This window comes from Bacillus rossius, chromosome 15, assembly GCF_032445375.1.
Source record: "Bacillus rossius redtenbacheri isolate Brsri chromosome 15, Brsri_v3, whole genome shotgun sequence".
Taxonomy (NCBI): Eukaryota; Metazoa; Arthropoda; class Insecta; order Phasmatodea; family Bacillidae; genus Bacillus; species Bacillus rossius.
The window spans coordinates 13,931,662-13,947,685 of NC_086342.1; positions in this window are offsets into that span (position 1 = coordinate 13,931,662).

Below are 16,024 nucleotides of genomic sequence, written 5' to 3' on the forward strand. Positions count from 1 at the left end.
ATAACTTCCACCAAATTACATTTACCGAGAGGTGAGATCAGATGTTACTCATCAATAACAACACACGCGATTTTAATACCGCTTAAGCTATACGAGTGGCGCTGTTTACGAAAAACATTTAAGAATGTACTGAGGGCGGATGAGTAGGTCTGTATTTTATAAGGAAAATGGATAAAAAGCATAATTTCAGAATATTTTTTTTTTGGTAGTGAAACACCCCGCATACATAGGGTAAATCCAGGAGAGATGGACCACCGGGTGAGATGGACCGGTGGCATAGTTCACGAACCTGCTAATACAAAGAACCATGGTTGGTAGGAATGTTTCGTGGCCACTGTATTGCGCGTGCTGTGTTGTTTTAGTTCATTTGTATGAGTAAATTGAGAAGATATTAAAGAAAATAGAAAACAGGTAGGTCAAAAATTTTGTTAATGTGAACGCAGTTGTGTCGTAGAGACAGTATTTTGCAATATTTTTGAAACTTCATTCCTTACAACATGTAAACAAGCTAAACGTATCTTTGTAGTGTTCTGTAGCTACGCTGGGCACAACAGGGACGTAATGGCGGCCTGGTCCATCTCTCCCTAACGATCGGGATAGATGGACCAAAATAAAGTGAGAGAGATGGACCATCGTGGGAGAGATGGACCATCGTTTTAAATGGGCCTACGTATTATTAATGAGTAGGCTGTAGATTTGTAATGTCGTTTATACAAAAAAAATTAGTCACAAAACATATTGTTAAGTAATTTGTAGGTTAATTTCCAAATTTTTAAGGTAAATTCTTCGCTCCGTTAGGCCTAATTAAAAAACAAAAATACAATATAGGCTGTATGCGGTAAAGTGAACACTTTTGAGGCCATAGTTACTTTTATCATTCGATCAAATTATTATTTTTCGGCCACTTTTAAATAGGATATAAATAATAGTAGCTTATGAGCCTATTAAATGAAGTGTTCGTATTACTCGCGTGTTCTTGTTCGTATTTAAAACTTGCGAAGAGCTCAGTTTACCTCGTACAGCCTTTAATATATTTTTACAACTTTTTGTAGTCATTTGAAATACTCATTGTTGGGCACGGAAAATGAAAAAAAAAAAAAGGCAAGCCGAACAAATGAAAATTAAACACAACTTTGACCTAGACGCCCAAAAAGCAGGTTATGATTGGCTGCAATCGTTTCTGATTCGTAATCCTAAACTCTCAGTCCGAAAATCAGAGGGTATTTCTAAGAATAGAGCTCTCGGAATGAATAACACAGTTGTAAAACAGTATTTTGACCTACTAGAAAAAGTTTTGACTGAAAATGATTTGATAGGTAAGCCTGGGCACATTTAAATTGTGGACGATAGTGGGTTGCAACTAAACAACAAACCAGGAGAGGTTGTTGCAATAAAAGGATCAAAAAATGTCAGCACTGTTACGTCTGGAGAAAAAGGTGAAAATGTTGTTTCAATGGCAAGGGCAATTACATTCCTCCCTATTGCATTTTTAAAGGGAAGAATAAGAAACAGGAGTTCAGTGATGGCATGCCTCCGGGTTCCATGATTGCAATGAACGAGAAATCTGCTTACATAACCTCTGAATTATTTTTCGACTGGTTGAAACATCACTTTTTGCAAAGAATGCCTGCTGGAAAAGTACAGTTGATTCTTGACGGACACTCCTCCCTTTGCAGCAGTGTGAAAATGCTTAAATTCGCTGATGAAAATGATATAATTTTGCTTAGCCTTCCTAGTCACACGACCCATTTCTTTCAGCCACTTGACAGAACCTTTTTTAAATCTTTGAAGTATAACTACAGCAAAGAATGTAATGTGTTCATGAGGAACAACCCATTGCGGCAAATTACGAGACTGCAATTTGGCAAGTTGCTAGGATGTGCTTGGTCCAAATCAGCGACTGTATAAAATGCAGTTTCCGGCTTCAAGGCATGTGGAATTATTCCGCTAAACATGTCTGCAATACCAGACTACGTTTACCTGACACCTATCGAAGATTCAAAAATCATTACCTCTGACACAAGAGGTTCTAGTGAAACGTTACTTTCTGAAGCTACTGAAACGAACTTAGTTCAACTACACTCTCCAGACATTGGTTTGACATCAAACCAAGAAGCAACTATAGTCACCGATAGGTCTACCCCTCCACTCGAATCTGCTCTGCCTATAAGACATTTCGAACAGCCTATCAGTGATGAATGCCTGGCGACTCCTGGAACTTCGTCAGGGCCCACCAGTGTCTCCGGAGTTAAAGAGGTCGACAACCCCAAGCCAACAAAAATTTTGAACAACATCTCACCTATTCCAATCTTAACAAAAAAAAAACTACAGCCCGTGGTAAGAGTGCAAGTGTTTCGAAAGTACTAAATTCTAAGGATAATGTACAACGTATTACCCAAGGAAAACATGACAAACTGAAGAAAATAAAAGAACAAGAAGAAAGAAAAAGACGGAGAGAAGAAGCTTTCCTAACTAGGACTGTTAGGCCTACCAAACATAAAAAACCAAACACCAAAGGATTTTCTCAGCCAATTTTGTATAATGATAGTGATGATGGTGACTTGGACGAAGATGAATATGTTGGGTGTAATGCGGACAACAATACTACAAAAAGTACAGAAGACTGGATTAAATGCACAGTGTGTTCCCGTTGGTTGCATGAGAACTGCACTAAGTACGAAAATAAGTGCGATGTATGTGGAAAAAAAGAACTAAAATCTTTATGGGTTTTGAAAAACTACATCTGAAAGAAGAAAGACCTTGTAAAACTTGTTAATCTATAGGCACTGTAGACTTGCTGTACGTCAGAAACGATTTTTGTTTAATTGAGTGCTTAAATCTGAATTTAAAGTTAGTCATAAATGATTAAATAGCTTTCTCAATGCTGGTCCATCTCTCCCATATAGGCTGGTCCATCTAACCCTAGGTATATGGTATAGATGGACCAGTACTGCAAAATTTTTCTTCACTTTTTTAACGTAAATTTTCTACATATACCTTTGCTTTTCAAATACATAGTTCACCAGAATATCATAGCGTAATTTACTTCACCAATATCTTGACAAATAACAAAATTATAAGAGTTTCAAAAAAGGTGGTCCATCTCTCCTGGATTTACCCTATTCTTAAAATCACTCAAGGGACTTGCATTATAACTTTATATTCATTTGTAGACCGTATAAAGTTATGTTTATCACTCAAATCTCATAGTGGCCCTATGAACGACGAGAAGATTGCCCGCTGGTTCAGAGGCGACACCGCGCTAGAAGCACCAGCTAGCGTCGTCCTTATCATCCCGCCTCGCTAACGCAGTTACACCCATGGCTAAGTGTGCCCTTTAAGGGTGAGGGCTAGGAACAAATAATACGCCATCTTGGTCAAAGCATAATATTTATTTTGATGGAATGCCTGAAGTTAATAGTGAGTGGCTGCTACAGCTGTGAAGTCATTGGCATTCGGTATTTAACTCATTTATTCGGGAATGGCTACTACTGTAATGAAACTGTCCGTAGATAATGTGTTATGATCTTCTTTAATCTCCACATGTGTTATCTCCAGAGATTTTAAAAATATACAAATGGAACATAAGGTCCGATGCTCGTCGAAGGGGGTAAAGCCAAAAGGGGAGGGGGATCTCAGTGTACTATAGTACCAATATGGCGGCAGTTTGTTTACAAATGTATCAGCTGTACCTGTATTTGAGGTTAAATTGGAGATAAATGTAAGCTCATATCATTACACTTTTATTACTAACATTCTTTATGGACTTTTAACTTATATTAACATATTTACCAGTAATATTTTAATCTAATTTTCTTTCGACTGCTTAACAACAGACGTTAGAAAAAGCAAGAGAAAACAGCTGATACAAATATAAACAAACGTCCGCCATATTGATTTGCGAAAATCATACAAAATGGGGGAAAAATTGCTTCACGTCTGATGGTTATTTCTTCATCTGTATCATTTCCTAGTCTCTGGTTATCTCTACCTTAAAAAAGGAAAATTTTAAATATAAAACTTTGACAATATGGAATGGAATGAAAATTGTTAAATACAAATACGGCGGTTTTCGTTCGTATCTCTCCCTCTTAGACTATGTTCAAACAACATGTTGGATATTTTATTTCTTAACTGTCCCAGAATTGTTTCAATATATATTTTGCAAACGAGACCATAGAAGTATATCTGTTTAAGCTACCTATATATCTGGCGAAACACAGGAAACGAAATCTTGCCAGTGACAACGACACAACTAGTAAAATAAAACATTTGTAGCATGAATTTTCACAAAAGAAGATAATTACTATTAGCTAATTGACAAACATTAGATGGAAAGATAAAGGCTGCTGACGTATGCATTGACATTTCGTCCCTTCCTTTTGCAAGTGGAAAATAAAATTAAGGACGTTAACAAGCGCGAAGTATTTTGAAGCATTTAATCTTCGACAATTAGCTATTATACCATTATGGCTTTAATGTCGTCGTTGAAGGCAACTGAATAAATTGAAGGTTGGAGAGAAAGAAAAAAAAACTGGTGGAGTTTCAACCTTTACCTTTCTTACATGCAAGCATTCACCGATAAAGTCCGCATTTTCTTGTCGTCACTAAAAAGATGATAGGTCGTTTGTGCGTTGGTAACTGTCATGTAAATGATTCGAACAATGCCACACACGGCGGGGACAAAAAAAAACTCGGCTTGGAAATCTAAACTACCTCTTGTTTGTTTTAGTTGGTTTGTCATTGCTAGTTAAACAAATTGGACTTGTACTTTTTTTTTACTCGGGCTGTAATAGCTCGGTGACACTTTACGTGTGCAAATCAAGGCAGCCTGCTCGGCACACAATGGCAGCGGTGTTGTCTTGACCTGTGGAAGTTGGCTTCTAAGTGACTTTCTTGCGTCGCTAGTCTTCACCCTCTCTGCTACGATCCTTCGCCAACAAAAAAATAAATAAAATAAAATTACAATTTCAACGGCCCGCTTGAAGGCTGGCCATTGGCCCCCTCTCTGTCTCGAAAAAGATTTCCCTGTTGAGATGAAAGCTACACTGTATCTACACAAGTTAAGTAATTTAACATTTGCGTAGTGTTTATTATTATTATTATTATTATTATTATTTAACTAGCGAGAGTTGGTGTAATTTTACACGAATGTTTCTAGAAAACCAAATTGTGCTACAGGCCTCGGTAAAAAAAAAAAAAACGCGAATGTTCATCTTTCATTACAATAACTAACGTGTTGAATTACATGTTAGGATGTGAATATGAAATGACCCACGCATAAAGTGTTAAACTAATTAGTGTCCGGTTGTTCTTATCAGTACACTGCAATTTTAGGTACAAACAATGTTGAAATGCAAAATATTTTACAGAGTAAATTTACTACTCTCGGAAACTGCAATAAATATATATATATATATATATATATATATATATATATATATATATAGAGAGGAACTTCGGGTATTGTGGACCCATCGGTTAAAGTGGACCCATGCTGTCAAACTTAGTGTATGTGCTGCAACCTAGGAAGAATCACAAGAAATAATCTGCCACAGAAGCTCAGTTACTTAGACTGTTGAAAGCGTGCGCGCATATCGATCTCCGCAGGTTACGTTATGGTGACGAAAAACCAAGATATAAAAGTTTTTGCAGGTATGTATGTCTGTGTAATTTGTTGAAATTCTTAAGGTAAATAATTTATGTATAATATTTAAAAGTAACTATAAAGGAGTCTGTGTTAATGGTAGGTGTTGGAAATGGTCAGCACGTAAGTAGTTTCGATCACAATTCCATTCGAATAACAATGGCGTAGGTCGGCTAAAGTGGACCTACGAGGTGCGGGTAAAGTGGTACCGGTCCACTTTACCCGCCATATTTTACGTAGCATACAGGTTTTTGAAGTTAATTTTTACTTTAGGTAGGATTCACGATACATCAAATTTAGCTTAGAGTAGCGGCGGAAGTTAGTAAAAGCCAATCAGTGAGAAGCTTTTATTTAAATGCTACTCGCTGATTGGGTAATTTAAATTCCAACGCAACACTATGTGAAAATTTGCTGTATCGTGAATACCACATTACTCATTTTTATAACATATATAGAAAAGATTTTTGGTTTGTTGCAGATGTCAACACAGGCAGAAAAAGTGGGTGTGTCAAGAAAGCGATTGAAAACATGGAGTCAACAGTCCATGTTTGCTGCTGTTCATGCTGTTCGTAAAAAAGATATGGGCTTGAATAAAGCGCAAAAAATGTTCAATGTGCCTAAAACATCTCTAAGAAGATATGTCAATATGATTGACAAATCTCCTGAAGAATCCATTCTTACAACATCAGGTAGGAAACCAATATTTAGTCCCATAATGGAACAACAGTTAGTTGAGTATTTGTTGTTTATGGAAGCTAAATTATTTGGTTTAACTATGCAAGACGTAAGGAGGCTTGCCTACCAGTTAGCGGAAAAAAATAATATTGAACACAGGTTTTCTGAACTCAGGGGGGCTGCTGGAAAGGACTGGTTATATGGCTTTCTAAGGTGACATAAAAATATTATAACATTGCGAACTCCTTCAGGAACATCAAAAGCCAGAGCCAAGGGGTTCAATAAAACTAGTGTTGCAAACTTTTTTGATATTTTGGAAAGCGAATGTGCATCTTACAAAAGGTGCTCCTCCAGGTTGTGTATTTACCTGCCACCCTTCTGGATGGATCAACAGTGACATTTTCCGTGAATGGTTTGATCACATTGTGTATAGTACCAAACCTACATGCTCTGATCCTGTTCTCCTCATTTTGGACGGACATTTCAGCCATACCAGAAATCTAGAAGTTATAGACAAAGCCAGAACGAATCATGTCACCATAATTTGCTTGCCACCACACAGCACACATAAACTTCAACCCCTTGATAAAACTTTCATGGGTGTTCTGAAACATTATTATAGTGAAGAAGTGTGTATGTTCTTGAGGATAACAGGCAGAGCTGTGACACATTTCGACGTAACTGAACTCTTTGGGAAAGCTTATCTGAAAGCACAAACCGGTGAAAATGCTGTCAGTGGTTTCCGCAAGACAGGAATATACCCAATTAACAGGAACATATTTTCAGATGCTGATTTCGCTTCTTCGGAATATTGGGGTTACATGGCGGTTCAGGAAGGTACAGTTACAGCAAGCCCAGAAATATCAGGGGGTAATCAGTCACCTTTACGAGATGTAGCAGACACATCTTCATCTGAAGCACAGAATATACAACCAAACACATCTTCTGCTGCCGATGAAGCTTTTCCACTACTTCGAAATGTCAGCCCTAACACTTCTTCAGTCATTGAAGAGCCTTCAACACTTCTTCAGAGTCCGCGTCCCAAATCACCACCGGGAGGAACTGCATTTTCAGTAGGCCCTGGTGACATTTCGCCATCTCCAGTAATCGCTAAAGCAGCAACAACAAGAGGTAGGCCAAGAGGAGCGGCATGTGTTGTTACATCATCTCCTTTCAAAAACAGCCTTCAAGAAAGTCGTAAACGAGCTGCCAAAAAAATCCGGTAATTTCAGCCTACTGGAAAAAAGAAGAATAACCTAAATAAACAGCTATCTGGGAAGACTATGGATACAAAGCAATCAGTTGAGTGTAATACACTTGACGAAACTGATGCTACTTGTATCTATTGCTCTGGAAAGTTTTCTGATGACAGAGCTGGGGAAAAGTGGGTTCAGTGTTTGGAGTGTTTGGACTGGAGTCACGAAGAATGTGCTGACAATGAAACTGCGCATTTCGTATGTGATATTTGCAAAACCTAATCCACCACTTTAGCACATATATCTACTGACATAGGGCTACACGTATGTGGTTAGTGCATTCTTATTACAATCATGTAGTCTAGAATGTTTTCAGTGTGCAAATAAGACATTTAGAATATTTTAGTTAATATGTGCACTATTATTCTGCTAAACTTCACTATTAATAACTTATTAGTCTCCGAAACGTGTACCCACTGTATACTTATACAAATTAAAATGTAATCTTTGTTTAAAAGTTTTAATAATTTCGGATGGGTAAAGTGGACCCATGGTTCCACTTTACCCACACTGTTCGGGTAACGTGGACCTTTGCATACTTTTTTATATATCACTATATAAAGCCAACATCCTGACTGAAATTAGTAGGTTCCATATTTTCGTTACCCTTACATACCACGCTGTCATACTGAATAGACAGATGTAATTATCTTATATAGATACTGAAATACAACAAAAAAACAAAAGAGGGGTCCACAATACCCGAAGTTCCTCTATATATTGGAATTTATATCGACAAAATCATATTTAATTAATTTAAGTTTTCGAAAGTCTTGTTACCATCATTTGAGACTTTATTAGTGTTCACGATGGTCAAGTGGTTAAAATGTTAGTGTAACAACCAAACAGGACGCGAGTTCAATATCCCGCTAATTCACTCAGATTGTTGAACTTTTTACTTAAACAATTAAATGTGATAAAATTTAAAATCGCTTAAAATTACAAAATGTTCATTAACAACTACAATCTACCAAGAAATAAAAAAAAATAAAAAAATTGGAAGTAGGGCCAAGTATGTACAAGTTAACATGTTCATTGTTAATGTAAATTTATTCGATAATCCAGTGAAATTTATTGACAGTTGTGTTAAATGTACACATGCATGCATATGTAAATTTATACATCGTCGAGTAAAAAATACACGAAAAGCTATGAAATATTCACCAAACAATAGGAATTCTACTTTTACACTTTTGATACTATTTTTTTTCTTTGAGCATGAGTGTAAAAATACACCAACACGTGTAGGTGCAAAATTACGCTGACATCAGCGAAGACTATGCTGCCAAATACATTTTGTGTAAAATTACATAAAAAAAAATGTTTCAGTCACAGAGTCTGCATGTAAGAATACAGACTGTATGCTAGCCACTAAGGGACCACCTAGTCAGAAATGTGTTTGTGTCAGTGAGGCGGGTTGATAAGTGCGACGCTCGCTGGTGCTTCTAGCGCGGTGTCAACACTAAGAGCAAGGATTGGCGTCCAGTCTTCTCGTTGTGCATAGAACAACTATGAGATCTGAGTGGTGAATTTAACAATATACGGCGCAGAAATGAAGATGAAGGTATAATGCAAGGCCATTGAGTGCTTTCAAAAATCTGTACCGGGAGTTCAACGCCTAAACATTATTTAGAAAACACACGTTTTAGCCTTTCTATCTCCGGAAAAATACAGTTTAGAAAAGAAATTCTGAAACATATCTACTCATACGCCCCTATCACTCTAATATATTTACATATAGAAGTTTTGAAATCAAGTGACTTTTTTCTGAAGCTCTGAACACCGCAAGCCTGTCCAATTTGCTGTTAGTAGGGCTTTCGAGCCAGGGGCAAATAATATTTTTGCGCCCCTCCCACCCCCACACAAATTAATTAATGTACAACTTTACAAAAAGCACAATTTAAAAAAAGTAAATACTATAAACGTTTCCGGCCATAATAGTACCAAACGTAATCTACACATATAAAGTAAGTTGCAAGATTTCCAACAAATTATATTAGCAATGAACTTATTATTTTCGTCCAACCATCAGGGTGATAAAAAAATCTCGAATCGCATCTAGGCCCCGGGTGTGTCCCCCCTCCCTCTTACCAAAATCCCACCAATTGTTTCGATGTCCCTAGCTTTTAGCACGCTGTAGATGGCGACTGCAATGTGCACCGAAACGTAGACGATGAAAGCTATCCTAACTTACTGTGTAGTTAACGATACTGTTTTCTTACATGTACTAATATGTTTTTTTACACGGTTGTTACTTATTCTAGTTTTAAATTTTTTGTTCCGGATTAAATTAACAAGCTTTAACAAATTTCGATTAAAAATATTTGCCGCCAAATACTCATTTAGCAATCTGTGAATTCTCAAGTTTGTTTGAGCAAAGAAATGTGAACTGTTTGAATGTGTTTAGACAAAAAAATATTTCACACAATTATTAATAAAAGAAATCTGAGTTAGAATAATTACCGCCGTGTTGTTGTAGATTACAGCCTTCGCGACCATTGGCTGTCGAGGTTGAACCGTGTCGCAGGGTTGAAGTGGCAGACTGTACCGACGTTTCGTTCTGTATTTCAAAAGGCATCTTCAGAGTTGAGAAATCAGTTAAAAATGGTTTATTATTCTGTTATATCTTTCACACTGAAGCATCCCTACCAAAGTTTACATTTTCATGTAATTAAGCCTATACCACTAGCAGAATCACTTGGTAGGAAGAATAGTATATACGTTAACGCAACCAAGCATTAAAATTTTTTTGTTGACCCTGATATGGAAAAATTTAACCCTTCTCTAAAATATATTTTTTTATATCGAATACATACCGAGTATAAGGTAAAAACAAAATTAACTGGCACTAATTAAAAAAAATGGTTAATGGATAAGTACAAAAAAGATTGCTAGGGTTTTATGTACTGAAATGAAAAAAAAATTCTCAACCTACCACGAAACCTTAATGAAATGAAGGGTTAAAGTTACAGTGGTGTAAGTCATTATTTTTTTTCAAACGAGAGGTCTTAGGCACAGAATTCATATCTAGATGTCAGTGGTGAAGTACATAAGTCAGAGCTTCATTCAACTGCTAACTTCGCGTTTTTTTTGTTTTGTTTTTTTAGCTTATTGACTTTTCTAGATCTAGTTTCTGAGTCTAGGTATTTATTTTTTAAAATTTTTTATTTAAACCAGTGTAATTTTAACTCGTCTAATCAAAGTAGTTTCTTGGCTTTTTTTTTTGGTTGCTACTCTCTTAATTTGTAAGTTGACACTCGGTAAGATGTTAGGTGCACAGAATGCAGAAACATGAACATGCTAATTAAAAAAAAAAGAACTATGTAAGTGAATGTGTGGTCAATTATCGACAGTTTTTTTTTTTTTTTTCGTAAGCTCCTCTCTCTCACGAACCCTTCCCACTCCCCTCCATTTTTTTCAGACACCGCGAGCTCGACGCAATCTCCAGCTCGTGTCCAATACAATAATGGAGCTATCGACGATGGCGACATTTCGAGAAAAACAAAAGAGAGGCTGGCTTGGTCCACTGTCAGTCGCCGGGAGAGAGAGAGAGAGAAAAAAAAATCATAACAACCCAGTGGCGTGGACCCGACTCGAATTCCAGCTTCAGCAGTACACGTAAATTCTTTTTTTTTTTCCCGCCCCTTACTGCCAACATCCTGGCTGGCGGGAGATACACCACGGATTGGTCCCCCGCCGCACAATGAAAGGCTGCTGCGCGTAGAACCATGTCGAGTGTCGATTACCGAGGAGAAAGAAAGGGGGGGAAAAAAAAGAAAAATTTGTGGCTCGTTCATCACGGACGAGAGCCTGTGCAACGCTCTGCGTGTCGCAACACCAGGCCCGACGTCGCAGATCACACCGTCTGGCTAGAGAGACCGGAAAAATTTCGCGAGTTCATTTCGCGATAGGCTAAGATACAAATAGTTATACCTCAGTGCTGCGCCTCTTGTTATTGGCTCGCAACTCACCTGGATGGCTCTGGGCCGATGAGAAACACCCGACCGAAGCTGTGTCGAATCACGTGCTGCTACGTTGGGACGTCTCACAAGACGGCAGCCAATGAGTGGGTCACATTTGACCGAGTGTGCGTAGAACTATGGAGTTCATCCTACAGGTCTCTACGTCTGGCCCGTTTCACCACCGACCAGCAGTTATTCCTGATTCCCTGATTCAGGACTCCACGCCTCTCATCCGGGGGAAAAAAAAAAGCAAGAGTTTTAGATCTCACAATTAAAAATATTTAAAACAGCGTGAAAGAATTTAATACCGTAACTACCAAGTGATTTACCAATTTTTTAAAAATACTTTAACCTATTTTTTTTTCAACCCCTTGATTGGTGTATTAAAAAAAAAAACTTTCAAACCTTTATTAGGAGTTATAGTGGTATTTTAGTCTGATTTCGCCCACAAACGACAGAGATTTAAGTATTTGATGTATTAGTCTGGAAGTAGGTACTTTGTGCAAAAATTACGAACGTTATCGTGAGTAGTATACTTTGATCGTTCCTGCAGCAGGTACCAGAGCGAGGGTTGAGGATCGGGTTCCACCATCTTAGATTGTGAAGTCATGACCACCATATTGGACGACCTTGATTCTGACCTCTACCCCGGCCGCCATCTTAAATGTTCTTCACCCAGCCGCCATCTTAGATTCTAGAAAATTCCACCGTTTTGGATCCCACCATTTTTTTTTTCTGCTGAGCTGTGAACGGAACATTGTTAAAATGTTTTTCGGATATACTCAAAATAAAAGCCTAGAAATGTTTTTTCCCCCTCTTGTGGACTAGTTAATTAACTCGCCAACGGACGTAGCGTCATATCAACGCCACACGCAACCAACGCAAGAAAACTGCAGTTGTTTATAATAAAGCAAGAGTGTCGCAAGGCATCCGCTACCCTAAAAACCTTTAGATTGTAAAACAGTGGAAAACCAATTTATTCCCTGGGCTTCTGTAGAAAATTCCTTTTTATCATGAAAACATATGAAATCGTCAATAATTTGATTTAACAGTGAAAACGTTATATAATAAAAAAAAACGTCGTGACCTTATATGAACATAACGTCTGCGTCTTTAAAAGTTTTCGGTGTCACTTCGCTTCAAATATGGAAGGCGGAAAACTCAAGTAGCTCAAAGTCGGGCGATGCTTGCGTTGCGTTTTTTGTGTCTTGCATAGTTTATGAACGAGTACTTGAAAAATTATGTTGCTGAACTTTTTGCGTCTTGCGTCTCTTTTACGTTATTGCGTGCCTTGCGTAGTTTATGAACCCGGCCTGACATCTCTTACGCATGGCCGTTGACACGGTTTCGGGCGCGTGACTTTATTTTTTTATCGACTCTCAAGTCAATCACTCTCACTCACTCTCTCTCTCTCTCTCTCTCTCTCTCTCTCTCTCTCTCTCTCTCTCTCTCGGAGCACCCGGGTCGAGCCTCCGAGGCGCGCCATTGACGTCAGCGACTGACGTCACGCGGCGTCCCAACTGATACGGGACGCTTACGTATCTGTCCATGGAGCGATAACCGCTCGACCGCGAGGCCATTCACGTTGTTCGCTCACACTTCTGGCGAGCTGGCGAACACCCGGGCGCTGGTAACTTCCGGAATTTCAAGCTCGTTTTGTTTGTTTCGCCACGTCAGAGTTGCATAAATGAATTTCGTACGCTACTTCTGGCCTGAATATGTCGCACTGAAATGTCAACTGAAACGTCAAACCGAGTACGACTTCCCTGAAGATGGTGTCTGAAATGTCGACCGAAACGTCAACCCGACTACTGCTCCCATGAATATAGTGTCTGCAATGTCCACCGAAACGTCAACCCAACTACCTACTGATTCCATGAAGATGGTGTCTGAAACATAAACCGAAACGTCAACCCGATTACTGATTGCCTGAGGATGGCGTCTGAAATGTCGATCGAAACGTCCGTCAACCCGACTACTGCTTCCTTGAAAATAGCGACTGCAGTGTCAAAGAAAACTTCGGAGATAATTTATTCAACCTAAACGCGGCCAAAATCCACAAGCCTAGCCAGTTCAGAAAACGGGGTTGCGAAAGCACTAAACTTCTGTTTCGGAATATTTGATACCGATGTAACAGTGATTGAATGTATTAAATAAGGCTTTAACGTATCGTTGACACAGAGATCTTCAGAAAGTAAGATACTCGAGAAAGGGCGCAGCGGTGAGGCGGAACAGCGGCGGAATGCACCGGTGGGAGAAACGGGAGCGCCTCGAGAAAACACACTGGCACTCGGCAACGTCCGCCGTGTTTTCCACTCGCGAAAAATCAGGGTCTGACCTGTCACACTATTAAAGTTCATTATTGGATTGAGCTTATACAAAATCTTTAATTTTTTATCATTTTTTAAAAATAAAATTGATGCATCACAGTTGAACGTATTATGATTTTTGTTACATCGTTTTAACTATTAAATAATGTTATTTTAAATCACATAAATAATAAAGTTAATGCTATGGGATTTTTAAAAGTTATAGTATAATATAAATTTCAATTTTACACATAAATTACTTAATAATAATAATTATTTTTAAAAACTTTTACAATCTATTTAATCTCCCATTTGTCCATCAACATTTTAGAGATTAGTTTACACCGAAACGCAAGCGATCTCTGTTTTCCCTGGCCACGCAGCCTGAAATCGGACAGGATAGATTTCGGTGAGAAGCGAGTGGTCTGACCACTCAAACACAACTGGTTTCAGATGTGACAACTTTAGCGCGCGATAATTTCAATTGGCACGACGCATTGCAGATCACTTTCAACTTTGGTTGTCAAGGTGAAATCCTTTCAAACGTCAGAGACTGCATTATGTGATCTGCGATCCAGTGTATATCTTTGGGACCCCTGTCACGCGGTAAAATGTTCACAGCCAACTATATTAGACAACAACGTTTGAGGGGTGTTATTAAACGAAAAAATGGCTCACAATTTGTTATTGGACTGTGCTACCTCAAACGTTTCAATTTTTATCAGTACCGGATGGAAAAATTTGATTTTTTTTTTGTCATTTTTCATCTTAATAAATACTGTAATTTTCAACCCCATTAACTTAATCACTAGTTAGTTATAGAATTATAATTTGAGATATCACAGAAATAAATATATTTCATACAACATTAATATCAAAAACAATTAATTTTTTTTTACCTTAATAATTAATTTTTATCTTCCATGCATCTTTTGCTATTTCGAAGACTCGTTAGAGTCGGGAACGCAAGCCATTTACGTTTCTGGTAAGCACATTTCGGATTGGCTGACTCCGTCAAACATCCAACATATTTTGTGACCAGTCCTACATACAAAATAAAAATATTTGATGGAAACTAAATGCATACAACTTTTCAAACAAAACATGGACGCGGTGTTTTCGTTTTCAGCGACTTCATAACCCTTCAACTACTTTAATCGACCAACTTTATCAGAAGGAGTTGGAAGCGATTATTAATTTCATCCAGGCGGCCACATTTTCTAAAACTTACGGCTATGTAGTAAACATCAATAACAACTACCGATTCCCGTGTTGTATTTTTTTTTCCCTGGCACCTGGAAAATTATCATATACGGGATATTTTCCCTTCCAGGCGGTCTTATCTCGTGGCGCCGCCAAGTATTCCGCTGTGCCAAGGTCGAGCGAGCAGTTACGAGATCCACCGCCAGATGCGCCACTGTCCGACGCGGACCAGTATAGGCAGATGTTTAGGCCCGTTCTACCATGGAGTCAGGAACTGTCAGGAGACGGCAGGCTGTGACGTAATTGAAGTCACTTTCAAACTCGCCATCGCCATATCGTATACGCTCAAAACATTGCGGAAACGGTGCTTGAAAACGTCTGCTGATGGTTAGTAGGTATGAATTTGAATCTCCGTTAGTAAACGCAGTGAATTTCATTAAAAAAAAAAAATTGGTTGTCTGTAAAGTCGGTTTACGGACGATAGTTTAACGTGACGTCATAACAAAACATTGATGAAATAATTGCATACTTGTATGAATAAAATTGAATCATTTTTATTGGATTAACACTATTTTGTTTGGATACAAAGGAGTGAAATGAAATCTACAATTTAATTGATGAATTTACTTTTATTTGCACTCATTAATTCAAATATGTTTATTACTTTAACGAAGAGATTATTTTAACTATAACTTTTATACATGTTTGCTATTTAACTTATTCCAATCTGTGTTATTCTGTTAAGGATAGGACGATGATAGGAAAAGTAGGAAACGAATGGGAGTGTTTAAAGTTTAATGTGCCTCGAAAAAGTCAAATCGATGGTTGTTCCAATCGAGTGGAAGAGAGATAGATGCGGCGTAAGCGTACAATGAGCGCAACGGGACAATGTGCGCAACGGGACACTTTTTCGTGCGTGCAGCCGGCGTTCATCGATTTAATAGACGTTGTCACGTCAAAAAAGTCATTTAG